Source organism: Ischnura elegans, chromosome 2, assembly GCF_921293095.1.
Source record: "Ischnura elegans chromosome 2, ioIscEleg1.1, whole genome shotgun sequence".
In the NCBI taxonomy this organism is placed as follows: Eukaryota; Metazoa; Arthropoda; class Insecta; order Odonata; family Coenagrionidae; genus Ischnura; species Ischnura elegans.
Window position 1 is genome coordinate 84,697,104 of NC_060247.1, and position 15,313 is coordinate 84,712,416.

At 39.2% G+C, this 15,313-nt stretch overlaps 1 protein-coding gene across 2 annotated transcripts in view; it reads right to left on the reverse strand.

The window, feature by feature from the left end:
* The window catches only part of LOC124154078 (protein Smaug homolog 1), a 165,796-nt gene extending 150,487 nt beyond the window's left edge, over positions 1-15,309 (reverse strand). For both annotated transcript variants that reach the window (XM_046527578.1, XM_046527577.1), the window contains exon 1: positions 14,837-15,309. The gene's annotated coding sequence lies outside the window, so the exon portion shown is untranslated. The remainder of the gene's footprint in view (positions 1-14,836) is intronic.
* Positions 15,310-15,313: the final 4 nt, after the last annotated feature.

Below are 15,313 nucleotides of genomic sequence, written 5' to 3' on the forward strand. Positions count from 1 at the left end.
TAACCATCGACCCCAACCCCAGAGTCTAACACCGCAATACGGTGGAACATAAACGTAATCCACAAGGAAACTGTTTAATAACTTCAAACGATTCAGGCGTGATATAGTGGAAGTTATAGGTACACATTGAAATAAAATGTATTTGCACTTTTCCACAAGTATTTAATGCGTACAACCCGTTTCGGCTCACAGAGCCATCATCTGATACAAGATCTCTTGCTCTAGATGATGCCTCTGTGTGCAGTAATGCGTCGTATGCATTAAATACTAGTGGAACATTCCAATTACATTTTATTTCAATATGTATAATGACTCACAAAACATAAAAAAAATGTTTAAAACACACGAAAAGCGACGCAACTATAACGGGAATGAATCATCAGGTGCATGATATAAAGAAAAGATTCATTCTATTTTGATCAGGATATCATAAGGTGGAGTGTCCGACATGCGCAGATTTCCGAGAAAAAAAAAACAGAATAGAAATGATCTGATAACATAGGAAGCAGAGATAGAGAGAGACAAACGAATTTGCATGGATGGCGGTCACTAGCCTTAATACCGGTATAGTCGACACCCTATAGGTATTAAATGGTGAGGCCTGTCGTCAGACGACTCTCAGGCCACACATATCCGAGCTTAACGCCACCCCATCAACCGATTCACCCCCTACAATCCCCAAACACACCCCCACTCCACCACACCGGCTGAAAGGGTTGGTCACGAGACTTCCGGGAAGCAGGGGGGTAGAGGGGGTGGATTGAATGTTGGGTGGGGGCGCTACCGAATCGACCACAAAGAGACGTGGGCAGTTTGAGTGGGTAAGTACTCGCAAACCACGAAAAGAGCCATTCTGAAGGAAAGAGGCACCTAAAACGAGAACACCCGCAACTCCAACTTTATCGGCACGAAGAGAGAGAGAGCAAAGGAATGTCACAGATAAAGTTAGTAACCCTCTAGTTTTACTCCACTGGGAGTCAACGTATTTGTCAAATAATTTGCTCCGGGTTTCAAAGGGATAAACGTCATGCTATTCAATTTAAGTTAAAGGCAGAGATGAAATGAAAGGCAGTTGCACTTTTCAACAATACATAATTTAATGCGTAATGATGGCTCTGTCAGCCGAAACGCGTCGTAAGCATTAAATTATTGTGGAAAAGTGCAACTACATTTCATTTCATTGTCAAACTTCCACTATATAAAGTCTGAGTCGATTGAACTTTAAGGCAAAGCATTTTAAATTCAAGTGAAACGCCTATTTAAGTCAAAGAGGGATGCATATTCCACCGTCACATATAGCGTTCCTTTAAGTCGCAGCGGGAGGAAAAAAACAATAAACAACGAATGTAATTACGAGATACGGGCCCGATACATTATTATAGAATTCACCAAAGGTATCTAATACAGAGACAAGTGACGCGCGGTCCGCCCAATCCTTTATAATAAATCAGTTGATCACTTAAGACGGAGAGAGCCATTACGCAGAGAATGAATCGTTTATATTTGATGGTGCTATTATATGCATAATTTATTCATGAAAATTCAGGTATCCGCTAATAAAATAGTTTCCTTTATTAACAAAATCCTTCAACAGACATGAAAATGTTGGCGACCACTCTAATTAAAATCAAGAGCTTATGTGCACAGGAACATGCAACAATGTTTACCAACGCATGTAACTGCACTGGGGTAAGTAGCAATGAAAATAATATTACCTGAACAGAGTCGGCAATTCACAGCACGGATGAACAATATAATTACGAGGTGATAGACAAAACGCAACTCCGATTTTTTTCATTACACATACTTTGTCAACTATAAATTCCAACCCACAGCAAATTATAGCTACGTAGCCTTTAAAAAAAGTTCAAAATTACGTTAATGTCTTTAAATAACATTCAAGAAAAATATGATAAAAAGTGGTATTACAAAGAATTCACAAGAGAATCTTAAGCTAGAGCAGATGATTTGGCACAGCTATCCAAATATCTGATCGAACACGGCTCATTTACTTATGCTGAACGTTATTTGTCAATGCATGCGTGGTAGATCTAGAAGAATAATTACCATTGACAACACAGACACAAAAATCCACTCCGCCAGCCCTTATCAGATAAGTGATGCTGATTGAGAGTATTATCAGCATTATGTGAAGTGGTTATTTCTTTGGAAGAAAAACTTAACACCCACAAAGCCATCTTCGTCTGGCTTCCAGAAAAAAATCCCTGACGCGTGGAATCGCTACAGTCTTCAGCCTGCAAAGTATAATTTCAGGCGTGACTGGGCAGAAATTCAACCATTTAAACAAACATGCTAGATAATAATATTTCCCACAGTCAGTACGATTACACAAGGCTTTCTAGAACGAAATATATTTCCCAAGCATAGGAATGGACGTGAGAAGTATGACTGAGGTGGATTTCCTATTCGTGCATTCCATTAAGGACATGAATGGCCTTCGAAATGATCGCAACAAACTGGGGCAACAAATATCAACATGAGAAATACCCTCGGCGTTATTTTAAATAGGATTTGGCACTGCTAAATTAATGTTTTGTAGAGCCATGATACCAGATATGAAAATTTTTCTCATACCACGTCATAAAAAACAGAAAAAATTAGCAAATAATTGAGAATAACTACATTTCCGTATGCCATAGAGGTCATGATATGGCCATGTAAAAATTTGATCGGTCAAGGACGCAGCAAAAGGTCCTACTACCATACCGAATTCAAATACGTAAGGCAGCACTAGTATTTCTGCAATGCGTAGCTTTTACATTTTATTGAACGGGATAGTGCAGTCAATATAAATACGTAGTAGTAACGATTTTATTACACTACATAAAAATTGAGTTAAAACTTAATTTAAAAATAAATTTTCCCAAAACGCTTGAGGGTATGAAGAGAAATGGAATTCGTTCAATTACGCGTAGTGATTCTCGGGAGAGCAAGTAATGGTGCACAACCTTGAAATCCTCGTGCGAAGGCCGAATTGCCAACTCGTCGTTTCCAGAATCAAAGCTAGTTAATTACGAAAAAAATTATCCTTCAAAAGATCTCGAATCAACGGACCCTTTATTAGGGGAATTTGACTCGCGGTTTATGCACAAAGGCCATCTCCTCACCAACAAAACGCACATGGTACCCCGCAGTGACAGAACGTTGTCCACTGCTTCCCGATTCATCCACTACTCGAAGCGGCAAAAAATAAGCCTGAGCCTAGATATTCAACAAGGTCCCTAAAGAAATTCAATATCGGACTACGATAATTTTGAACATCGAAATTTGGCGGTTAGCTACAACTGAAACTACAACTGGAATTGAAATAGTAATAACTAGTATTCAAACGACAACTACCGTCTTATCGGGCTGGATAAAAATGTGACAATAAAATACTGTGATATACCACTCAACTAAAACAACCCCTACGAAAAACTATTACGATATAAACCATAAAGGTATATCGTGATTTCAGCGAGTAGCGATTTATAGTAAAAAAAATTTCACGTAATTACATCGTGCCATTTTATATGGCGTTACATTTCGGCTTTTTATGTGCCGATACATTATGATTTTTATCGCACTAAGTAATAGCCAATGTTCAGACCTCAATATCAGATAACCGATATATTAAAATACTTTGATACATTCCGATATTTTGAGCAATCGCCCATGACAGACCGCGGTCCACACATCGCAATTCAGCTAACTACGCGACCCGGCATCAACCTCCCTTCTATACACAAAACATTTGAATTCCGTCCCGTTTGTTTGCCATCCACCCGCCTGGCCGATCGCCCTTTTCCCCTCGCATCGCTGATTCGTCATCCCAAACTGAATTTAGAGCGTCACCGGCTTATTGTTACAGCGCGGACAAATGCGCCAAACTCCACCGGAATCGGGCGAGGTTTTTGAATAACGATGATCTCAAGCGGCATTACAAATTGGCGGAGGATGAAAAAAATCACCACGGAATTGCGGCAGACCATCGATTCATAAATTGGACAAAATAAATTTATTTTTGCTTCATGTAGTGTATTTTTCTTAATGAAAACATCTACTCCACTCCGATTAAAGAAGGCATTAAGTTATTCCATATTCAAACACTCGGAAGAATAGCTTGACGCCACATAGCGACACAATGAGAAGAAGGCATGATAAATCAAGAAATTCACTTCGATATTTGATTATGAATAACTCTTTTGAAAACCCCTTTAAAAAATTTAATGGTGTCAAAAACTACATACTTAGAACTAAGAAGATTCGATCGAATGCGGAAAAAAATAAAATATGAAATTATTGTTACATACTCTACTAAAAAATAAATTCAAAGAGCTCTTTGTTAAAACAATATCGGATTTTTGGATGAATATTTATTTGGATGAATTTCTGAAAGCATTATTCTTCTTATAATTTACTTTAACTGACCGGCATAATCTTTAGATTGCTCACCAGGTCTTTACTTGATTTTCAACGCCTGATTTCGAACCGTGATAACCAACGTAGCCAAAGATAAGCCAATCTCAATGCGACTTAATCACAATTTGATGACTAATGTTTAGAATAAGATTTATCGCTAAAATCATTCGGTTGGTAAATGATTCAACCTCAATGCAAGTGTACTTTTTCATGAGTTCTCATCAAACTGATGACCAAACATAAGCAGTTACATAGGTCAGCTGTACAGACAAGCAAAAAAATAAAGCAATAAAATAGGAAAAATAAACTTAAATTATTTTTAATTTTGAAATACAAATATATTACGATATATAGTATGCTAACCAAATCAAATACATCAAATCGGCGAATCTTAAGGCGATAATCAAATCATAGCTGAATCCACATTTCAGAAGTGATTTAAAATAAGCAAGACAAATACATGGGCACTGATAGCATTACAGTAAAATGTTCTGAACCAAAAATTAACTTAAATGACGGCTAAAAACAAAACTGCGCACGTGGCCAGACTCCCTGAGTGGTTTTCTTCCTTGATATATTCCTTGTAAGAAAGTCTGAGTGTTATTAATAGCATGCATCCCGTTAAAGGACATACGCTTTCTCTTCAACTGCCCTCTCGCCCCCCTCCCTCCCCAAGTGGAAGGTTCCTCACGCAGCATAACTTGATTCGGCGAGGTTCGTCTTTCGATTGCCCCACACTCCCGTACGGACCACGAAACGGCGAGGCAATAACAAGCCCTGACATATCGTACTGAGAGGTAATTAATGATCCATTGATTAAACGATTATAAAAAGCAAAACGAGTTGTGGATATAACCAAAAGCTCATTACCCGATCGTGCTGATTGCAAAAATGTTTTGCCAGGAAATACTTTTTTTTCTCCATGGTTTCAGGTTCAGCCTTGCAGAAATTCACTGTGGCAGTACGAAATACAAAAATGCAAATAGTCCACAGAATTTAAAAAAATTCACAAAGACCGGTTTCGTCGAAGAGTAGACGCAATTTCTTCTGTCTGCAATCAAAGTGGATTATTAAAAAAATATTTGGAATTGGAATAGCAAAATGAGCTTTCCTCAAACGAACTTAAAAGCATGAACTCAATTGCGTATTAAAACACGACATTAATCGTCTTGTAATCGAGAGGTATCAAATAGTGACGGTAGTGTCCATTCTTAAGAAATAAGGAAGTCCGCCACTCAAGAATTCACCCTATTTCAGTTGAGGTCATCTCGGGTGCACTTCAGGTAAGTGCCATCGAACCTCTTTTGTTCCATCTTGAATGACATTAATATCAATGCCATGTGGTCTTGTCAGATTCGTTTGTTCGCAGTCTGCGGAGCAATGCAAAGAGATTGTTGTAGGAACGGGCTTCAGGATATTCGATTTGCAACGCATGAATGGTTCCCGACTTAAAATTATGTACAATTAAATTCTGGTGTGAGTACCTAACGTCTAGAACTAATTAAAAACGTCGAGCTACACTAACATGAAAGAGTGTTTTTACGCCGTAAATGGAATGAGAAAATACGGATATCAACACAATGTGTAGCATATTATTTTTATACAGTTAATTTTTAAAACTCTAACATACAACGCTGAAAATACAAGAGCATGGCATTTAAATCAATGCCTGACGATGGACTGATTGGCAAATATTTGGCAACAAGAAACTAATTTTTGGCAAATGATTGACCATAAATAAACAGCCATACATCGGAGAATTTACATGTTCATCTCTTTGCCAAGAAGCTTTTGAAGCCAAGACGAAAGAGAGATCACGAAAAAATCAATGCTTTGCATACGGTTACCGCGTACACAGAAGAGGCAACAAGATTTCTCTTGGAAGAAAATATCATGACTGATATGATCTTTGGGTAGATTTCACAATCGATGACACCGTAGCAAGACGCTAAGGGATACCAACTAAAGCCAGTGAATTGCAAAGGGATTCAACTCGAATAAAAAACCTACTTGAGGTCACGATTTAAGAGACACGATAACTCCGTTCGGCCTGTCTTTTCTCTTTGACGGATAATTTATTTGTAAAGAAAGCTATCATATCGAACATTTCAATGTACATACATTAAGTAGACCATAATCAAAATGCATGAATAATGCATATAAATTTATATACGTAGTAATATCTTCTGCTGATACCCTAGTATCCTCTCATATGTATAACTTCAATATTTGTGATGCAGGTAAATGTCAAAAACGGTCTCTTTTACATTAGGTATTATCATTCTACCGATTAAGGTAGGTTTCCATGGAGTACTCAGACGTATTTAGACAGCCTCCCTTTCTTCGCGTAATTGTCTCTTCAATAAGGTCTGCTCCCTTACGATCTAAAAATCCTACTATCTTCCTTCTTCCCCTCGTTTACCCAACATTCTCCCCTCTAACTCTATTTTCAACATCGCCTTCCCACTCACAATCAGTACAAGAGCTCCTGCCATAGCATTTGTCTCCTCTGTATCTCATCAAGAAGCTACCTCTCCTCACCCACCATGTCCAGTACTTCGTCGTTCCTCCTCATCTCCGTCCACTTCATCCTTATCCCTTCTCCTCCACACCCACATATCGAACCCCTCCAGTATTCTCTCCTCCCCCTTCCACAAAGTGCCCAAGTTTCCGCACCGTAAAGCGCTACACTCCAAATCAAACTCTATGCTAACCTTCTCTTTATACTCTTCCAAAATGATCCTTTCATAAGCTCCTTCCTGTTCATGAACGTCTCTTTTGCTAACGCAATTCTCTTCCTTATATCCTTACTCCTGAATCCGTTTTCCTCTGGTGTGATGCCCAAATAGTTGAATTGCAATTCTCCTTCTTTCTGAAACATTCATATTTCTCTTTAAATAAACTAAATATTTTCAGAAGGTAGCTCAGTCATAAACAAGCAATATAAGTGATGAAAGAAGACAAAATACGATCGGTCGAGTGGGAGTATCGCGTTTTCATAACATAAAACTTGAAAATACTCGTAAAGAGAGAAAAAAACTGAGTCACATCCGCGCGTGAGTGAAGGAAGTGACGTAAACATATGCCTTCCACGTGGCCCTAAGCTGTAATTTCTGGCTTCTCATCCTACCTGCTTATGTTTACTACATTGAACCCAAGTTATATTCATGCCCAAGAGTCGTAAACAGAGGGGGCTTGCCAATATTCGCTTTCTACTGGGTGCACCACGGCCGCCTTCATAGGAGATGAGGACGACCGTGGATGTACGAGTACACGACAAGACGCTCTTGAGATGTGGCTGGGCCAGAGGGTGGGGGAAAATGAGGAAGCCCTCTAGCTACGGTGACAGAGGCACGAGAATTTGCGGCGAGGATTAGGAAGAGACTGCTAGCTGAAGGCGTCAAGAGGACGCATTCCTTCCTCCAGACCGGTCTTTTCTGGCGACGGATTACTCGCGTGAAACTTATCCTATAATCTTAAAAATTTTCAGAATAGGCAGAGTAGGCCTTGTTCAACACTTTCATGTATTCATACATTAAGGTTACAACTGAGAAAATAATCAAACGGCAAAAGGTAAAAATCATCAAATTCATACCATATTTACCTGAAATTCAAAGTAAAAAGATAAAATTACAAAATTTTACTTTTTGCCTTTGAATAATTACCTATTAATTAATTATAATTATTACTAATTAAGATAAAATTACCAAATTTTACCAATGGCCTTTGAATTTCGCGTAAATATGACATCATGTCAGACTTTAATTGGTGGAAATGCGATGCATATATCCATGATAAAATATAAAATACATATGTTAATTTCCACACAAATATAAAACTCCAACACCAACCATGGGGTCGACAATCATTTCAGTCATTTTCAAGGAATATAGAAACTGACATAGAATGTCGAAACCATGGTTGGTAGTGGAGTTGTAAATTAAAGTGCGGACAATACCATTTTTAGCAATTTTTTATCATGGATACCTACAGGTAAATGTTAGCAACGGTCCATTTTACAGACCCTAAAATTTTTAATATGACAGCTTCAATAAAACTCTTATATCCACCAAGAAGATAATGAAATATTATTATTGTTAATAAAAGCAATAATGACTAGTAATTTCTGTCATCCAATTTTTACCAGCTTTTCTAACCACGGAGCCAACCAAGCGTCAAGAAAAAGACTCACTAGCACTCTAATTCACAGTAACATTCGTTCTTGATAGCGACAAATCCTGTGAAAACCTCGGTCGGTTCACATGAAATCGAAAATGTACAAGGCGAAGTTTATTTTCCTACCCTCTCACACCCCATAATGATTTTTATAATAAAAATGTACTCAGACATGGATGGGTGACACTCCAGGCGAGGGTGAAGGTCGCCCTAGGCTAAGCCATTTACTCAATGATTACACTCGCAGGTTGGTGCGGATAAGCGAGAGGAGAGCTAACCTCGGACTACGTTACAGTCGCGTGAATTTCGCACATTGAAGGTTGAGGGGGCCAGTTTCTTTCCCTTTCCCACATCACACTTAAGGCTTCAGATTTGGGTGTCAGATGGCTTCGCCCGGGATTTGAACCAGGGAGCCTATTAGCAGCCGTGCGCTTTACCCAGTAGGCCGCCACCATCCCCAGATTGAGCTACAGGCGGCTGAAATTCCCATTTCAGATGCAGCTGAGCCAGTTCCTTACTCCAGGGCACCTCGCTTCACGAGAGGTCTGCTGGGTTGTTCAAAGGCTTAACCCGGTATTCGAACCCAGAACCCTTGGGTCAGCAACTACTCGTTTAACCCAATATTCCACTGTGCTCTCACACTAGGACCGATAGTTAAATTCCGTGAACGATCTGGTGATTTCCCGATGAATAATTTGGGTATAAATTTCTCACGATTCGCGAAGGGTCTAGAGTTCTTCATGCTTTCCTCATACGTTTCGATGTGCAACTCGTCTGTATTAATCAGGGATGTTGGAGGGTGAGCCAGGGTGAGGAGGGTGAGAGAGGGGAGGAAGCATTCGAGATTGATTCTGATACGACATAAACCGAAAAAAATAATGATTTCATTGTTAGGTGAGTCTTAGGGTAACGTATTGGCATTAATCTCGAACAATTCTCGTACACAATCCCGAAAAAACCTTAAGCGATGCAATAAGAAAGATTCTGTCGAACATCTTGAAATGAAATGAGACAAAATATTATTGTGTACGTCAACATTCGTTATCTTCATCTCCTTGAGCACCAGTACTTATTCATGTACCTGAGGATGACGCAATTAGCGTCGAACCTTGCAGTACGGTTGATTTAAGTGGACTCAAACGATAGCCTTCCGTACTCTTTGTGAGAACCAAAATGAAGTCACGAAAAACTAGTCCTGGAGTATGCACGAGACATTTTCACCAAAAATGTCAACACAATTGCCTGACTTACGGACCAAATCTTCATTCCCATGACTTTGAAGACGAATACCAACCATGAAAATTTCCATCGTTGTTTTCCGGTAGGCTGCTGGAAAACAAAAAAAAAGGCCCGTAGAAGGCCCAAACAATAGGCCTCGAGGGCTGCCGGTGGCGGTCGTAATATTTTTATACCCACAAAAGCGCTCAAGATAGTTGTGCAGAAACCAGAAGATGATGCCAACAATGAAACCCCGAAATCAGTATCATAAAAAATATCTAATGGTCAGTAAATATAAGAGGTGATTATCCGATAATACAATGGAATGCTGAGCTGGGTCAAACCATCCTTGGCATCAAAAGACTACGTTTTCTCGGTGAATTATGCTAATGAATTACTCCCTAGCTTAACAAAGCGTCAGAAGCCAACAGCCAAAAGTCCTACTGTGACTGTGCTGATGAACTATTTGCGGTGTGGACGCGAGATATCCCTCGGGGATCTTGGCAAAGACAAATCGAATGGAGCTTCTTAAAAAGACGAGGTATTTACTTTATAACAATGTTTATGAAATGGAGATAACATTTTGAACAACACTTTTTATAGATTAAGACCTGTTGGCTATGGACCAACATTTGCTAGCAACCAAAGCCACGGCACTGGCTAAAAATACATGAGACAATATTGGTCATTTTGAAGAATGAGGAAAGGGATCCCCATCATCATTTACGCCATCAATGAACTAGTTCCAGAAAAATGATCGTGTGAGATATTTTAATATTTTCCTTAGAAATTATCCTTTTAACCTTGATATAGACCTTGGCGGCACTCCCGAAAATTTCATCATCTAATTTTTACCAGCTTTTCTAACCACGGAGCCAACCCAGCGTCAAGAAAAAGAAAACTCATTTCGTAAGGCGTTTGTGCCAAAGGACCGGCCTGAGGAAGATTGCCTGCTTCTGAAGTGCTTTGATCACAGTATAATTCCTATTATGGCCCCTTTTAGTCCGAAGGAAAATCGAAACTCTTTTAAGTGTCCGTACGACAATGTATCCCGTTAATTTTACCAGCGTTCCCTGAAGATGCGTTATCAATTACTCGATTTACCAATGCCCACTACGAAGCGTACGAGTGTTTAGCGGATCTCAAACCTAATCTGTGTAAAAACTGGACCACGACCTGCCTCAATGTTCGCTCTTGACAGTTTTTAACAAATTACGTCGTTTCCCTTTGTATTTACGTAGTTCAAGGATACGGTAATTTCTCATCAGAAACCACAATGCTTACCGCATCGAGGTGCAATTTTACCTCAGCGAAGCGATACGTCTGTTACAATTTTTCGTTCCAGAACCCTCTCACTGGAGCAGGGTAACCATTAAACTAACAAACTGAAATTAACTCATTTTTACAGACGTTCCTAATTATTTTATATAATTTTCCAGAGCGTTATATTACAAGAATTTTGTTAAATTCGCCTCTCTGCAGGGGATAAACATTCAATCTACCGTTGGAGCCATTACATATTTCAAGGCACAACATTACGTAAAAAATGATATAAGAATGCATTAAAACTGATTCGGAAGACAATACGAGTAAAACTTTGGTGATAGTGGGTATAAATATTGAAAATATATCAAACCGTAAGAGAATGAGGTCATAACCACCATCCAAATCGCTCACAGAAGATAATTTTTACAGATTTATTTTCACTTTCCCCGACATTCCGTAACCTCCTAGACCAGTGGTGGGCAAACTGATGAAAGAGACAACAAAACTACTGCGTAAAGTTCATTGTGTTTCTAAAAATTCGCCAGCAGCCAAAGCCACTCACTTTCAACATAATATTCCAACAAATAGGATAAGTCAATGAATTTTCAACGTCATAAATGATATTTTTATTTATTACCCACCACCCCGAAAACTGCAGGTCACACAAACACCCATGCCTTGGACAAGAACCACATATCCAGACGGGACTAAAACCCACGACCTACGGTCAGGCAGGCGAGGACAAAATCCCGCCGCCACCGAAGCCGGCAACGGAAAAAAACACACAAAGCAGAAGTGATGAAAAAAAGAGAATATTCATTTGATTGTTGCCCTGAATCCTTTTTTATTCGTCAGATACGGAATAATGCAAAGCAAGCTGGACAGAACATTTCAGTGGGCCGCACCTGACCAGAGGGCCGCAGTTTGCCCATCACTTTCCGAGATAAATCCTTTGACTTTCCCTTATTAACCATGTTTTCCAGTAGTTTGGTCATCCCCTAGATAAACATCCATCCGTTCTGGGTGCCAAATTGTGCAAGGGAGGACTCGAATTACATAGCCGATGCATTTCAAGGTTAGCTAGCTATCAGTCCATGGCCGATAGAAAGGGAAGGGCATAGGAGCAATTGAGTCTCCCACGGCGTAAAAAATAACAATTCACTTACAATAAGGGATATGATGCACCTTCAAACCCTAAACTAATACTTAACAGATGGGCAGATACTACCCTCTTCCACTTTGCAGATTAGGCCGTTCACTCAACACTCATACCATTAGGCACCACCTTGATAAATATTTAATTTCATACTCTTCCAAGTTCAATATTTAACTCGCAACAGATTACCAGAGTGAGTTATTTATTAAGATATGAGTAGTCTCCCTCGAAAATAAATGTATGATTTTTCAATAATGTTTCAACATTAATCATTCTGATATCTTTACAAACTGATTACGTTATTAACGGGTCTACACCGTCTACACTCATACCCGGCATATCTTCACTATTAATAGATGAACACACTCTCACGTGATGTGATGTACCCATCTGTGCCACTCAGACTAACATTACGACCATACATTGTTTCAATGATTAGGACTATGCACACCAGTGTGCATGGGCAATCTGTTTATTCTTGGACGGAGTATACATATATATTATATATCCATATATTCGGGCGCATTATATCATGGGGCTCAAAACCGCAACTTCGACGACCCAAAAGGAAATATTACGAAATACTCCCCAGAATGTATAAGAAAGGTGGTCACTTAAGTGAATAAATGGCTAGTCGAGTGTTACATTAGGCATACTTCCAATCACACAATAAAGATAACTTTTCATTCGTTGTTAGTGATTAAAACTAATTGTGACACAACAGTGAAAACGATAATATTGAAAAATTTAGATGATTTTCGAACGCTTCTTGCAAATTAATAGCTCAAATCTTTAAGGAAAAACAGCACCTTGAAATAGACATATTTTTAATAAGTACTAGGTACTAGTATTAGGTACTACATTAGCAGTGGAAGTATGATCTCCGTGGTAACTCACACCTCGCACTTTCTATAGGGATGAAATCTATCTATACTCGGAGTCATCAAAGAAACATAAGAGAAAGCGCAGTGAATAAACTCATTGCACCTTAAATCAAGAACATCAACAAAGGACATGCAAAACAGCCAGTCAAATTCCACTGAACTATGCAAATCTAGCCAACCAACACCTAGTAAACCTGATGAAAAGCGCACACAAGTCGAATAATTCAATTGTAAGCAACGACAATCAACTTATTGCCATAGCGACGGTGCAGATTCGCCCGTCATATCACGCAATGAGAATTACTGTGACGTACCGTAGTAACAATTTGGCACGCTCCACACGCTAAATACACATCTATTCATTCAACAGTTTATACTTTAAATTGTAAATATGCCGAAAAATGAAACTGATAGGGCAAATAATAATAGAGCTCGGTGATGGGACTAAAATCGCCAAGCCCAAGCCCAACACGTTTATGAGACCAGTAACACGTACGCAGCATTTGCCCAAGGAAACCACCCTTCTCCTCTGCCAGTGAGCATCCCCTAAATTTCGTCCATCCCATTCAATACATTTCACACCCTAGGAGTGAAAAATTGAGAGAGATGGTTCATACATAATTTTTCCAGGGCACCGGGAGGGGAAAGACCTGACACTACACGCCTATTAATAGGCGAAATGCATTCCCTCTTCCAAGGGCATCAAACTATTTTTTTAAATTCATCGCCGAAAAATAAAGAACAATAATTAAATTTACGGTCTTCAGGAAGAGAGAGAGATCAACATACATTTCGCAGGCTACCTGATCACAAGAAAAAGATACATAATTAGCCGAGTACATAAAGGTTTATTGAAGCATGTCACGTCCGCACGGATAGCGGCATTTACTTCAGGGTTGAAGTAAAATTACAGTGTAGGATCACTGCCACACAGACTCCCCAAAATCGAATTCTAAGTAGTATCAAAATTCTGCAATGGCAACAGGCAATCAAGGAATTTTGAGATAACGTGATAAGGGGGCTGAACAACGGTAACTCGAGAGCAGACGCCTTCCTCTCCCTGCCCTTGACCAGAACGCCGACCTTCAAAAGATGGTCCTCAAAAAATAAATAACAATGATGAAATAAATTACTCATATAATTTCGAAATATTAGGACCAAGAGAGTAGTACGGTAAGGAACGCTGACGTCCCCGGGATAAGATGCATGTTTAACCTCCCCCACCTAATCACCATAAGGAGTGAATAACATGCATGTTTAACGCTAAAGATGAAGCCTCAGGAAACGAAATATACCAAGTGTCTCATATAAAACGATATACTTAAATAAGGTTGAGCATCAATAAAACATCCTGATCCGTTACGCATACATATCTCGACAAAATTAATCCGAATCGAAAGCCTGAAACCGACTCAATCAGTCAGGATGACTTGAACCCCAGTGAATATAAAGTACAATATGAAATAGCCGTCTGACAACATATACAAGGTATTTGCAATCGATATAGAGGGATAGCATTCGCTATCGTTCGAGATGTATGTACAGACAAACACTTCAAGTAAATCATAGGGCACAGTTAAATGATTCTTATGTGTCGACTCTCTTTTACACTAATTTGCCTACACATATCACAAGCATGCAGGTGATTCTACTTAAGTACAATATCTGTTCATTGGATAAATATTTGGATGAATAAAAAATAACTTTCACTTACTCTTAAGAAGAAGCACGAAAAGATTCAACAACCGCTGAGGAAAATGAAATCTTCAAATCATGACCGAAGATGTCCTATCGCCTGCACAACTCACAACAACTTATTTAGCACTCAAAACTTACACCACGTACAATAACTTGGTTTTAATAAACACACAGAAGGTAACCACACAATCATTTGTCAAAGTTACGCCGAAACTGTACAGACCAGGCACCATCAGACACAGAAGTTCACGCCTCACAAGCGCTCACGATCTACCTCGGACCTCCTGAACATGGCGAGAATCCATTCCAGGCTTTCAGTAACGCCTGCTACGCCTGCTTTCCGTATGATATCACAGCGTTGTCACCCCGTTGTGATGGGCGCAGACGTAGTTGAGAGCGCTTAGTTAAGGCATATGTTGTTTTCCATGTTAAAGCGTTAGGAAATTTGGGTTTAATTTAAGTATCATATTTATTTTATCTATTGAAAATATCA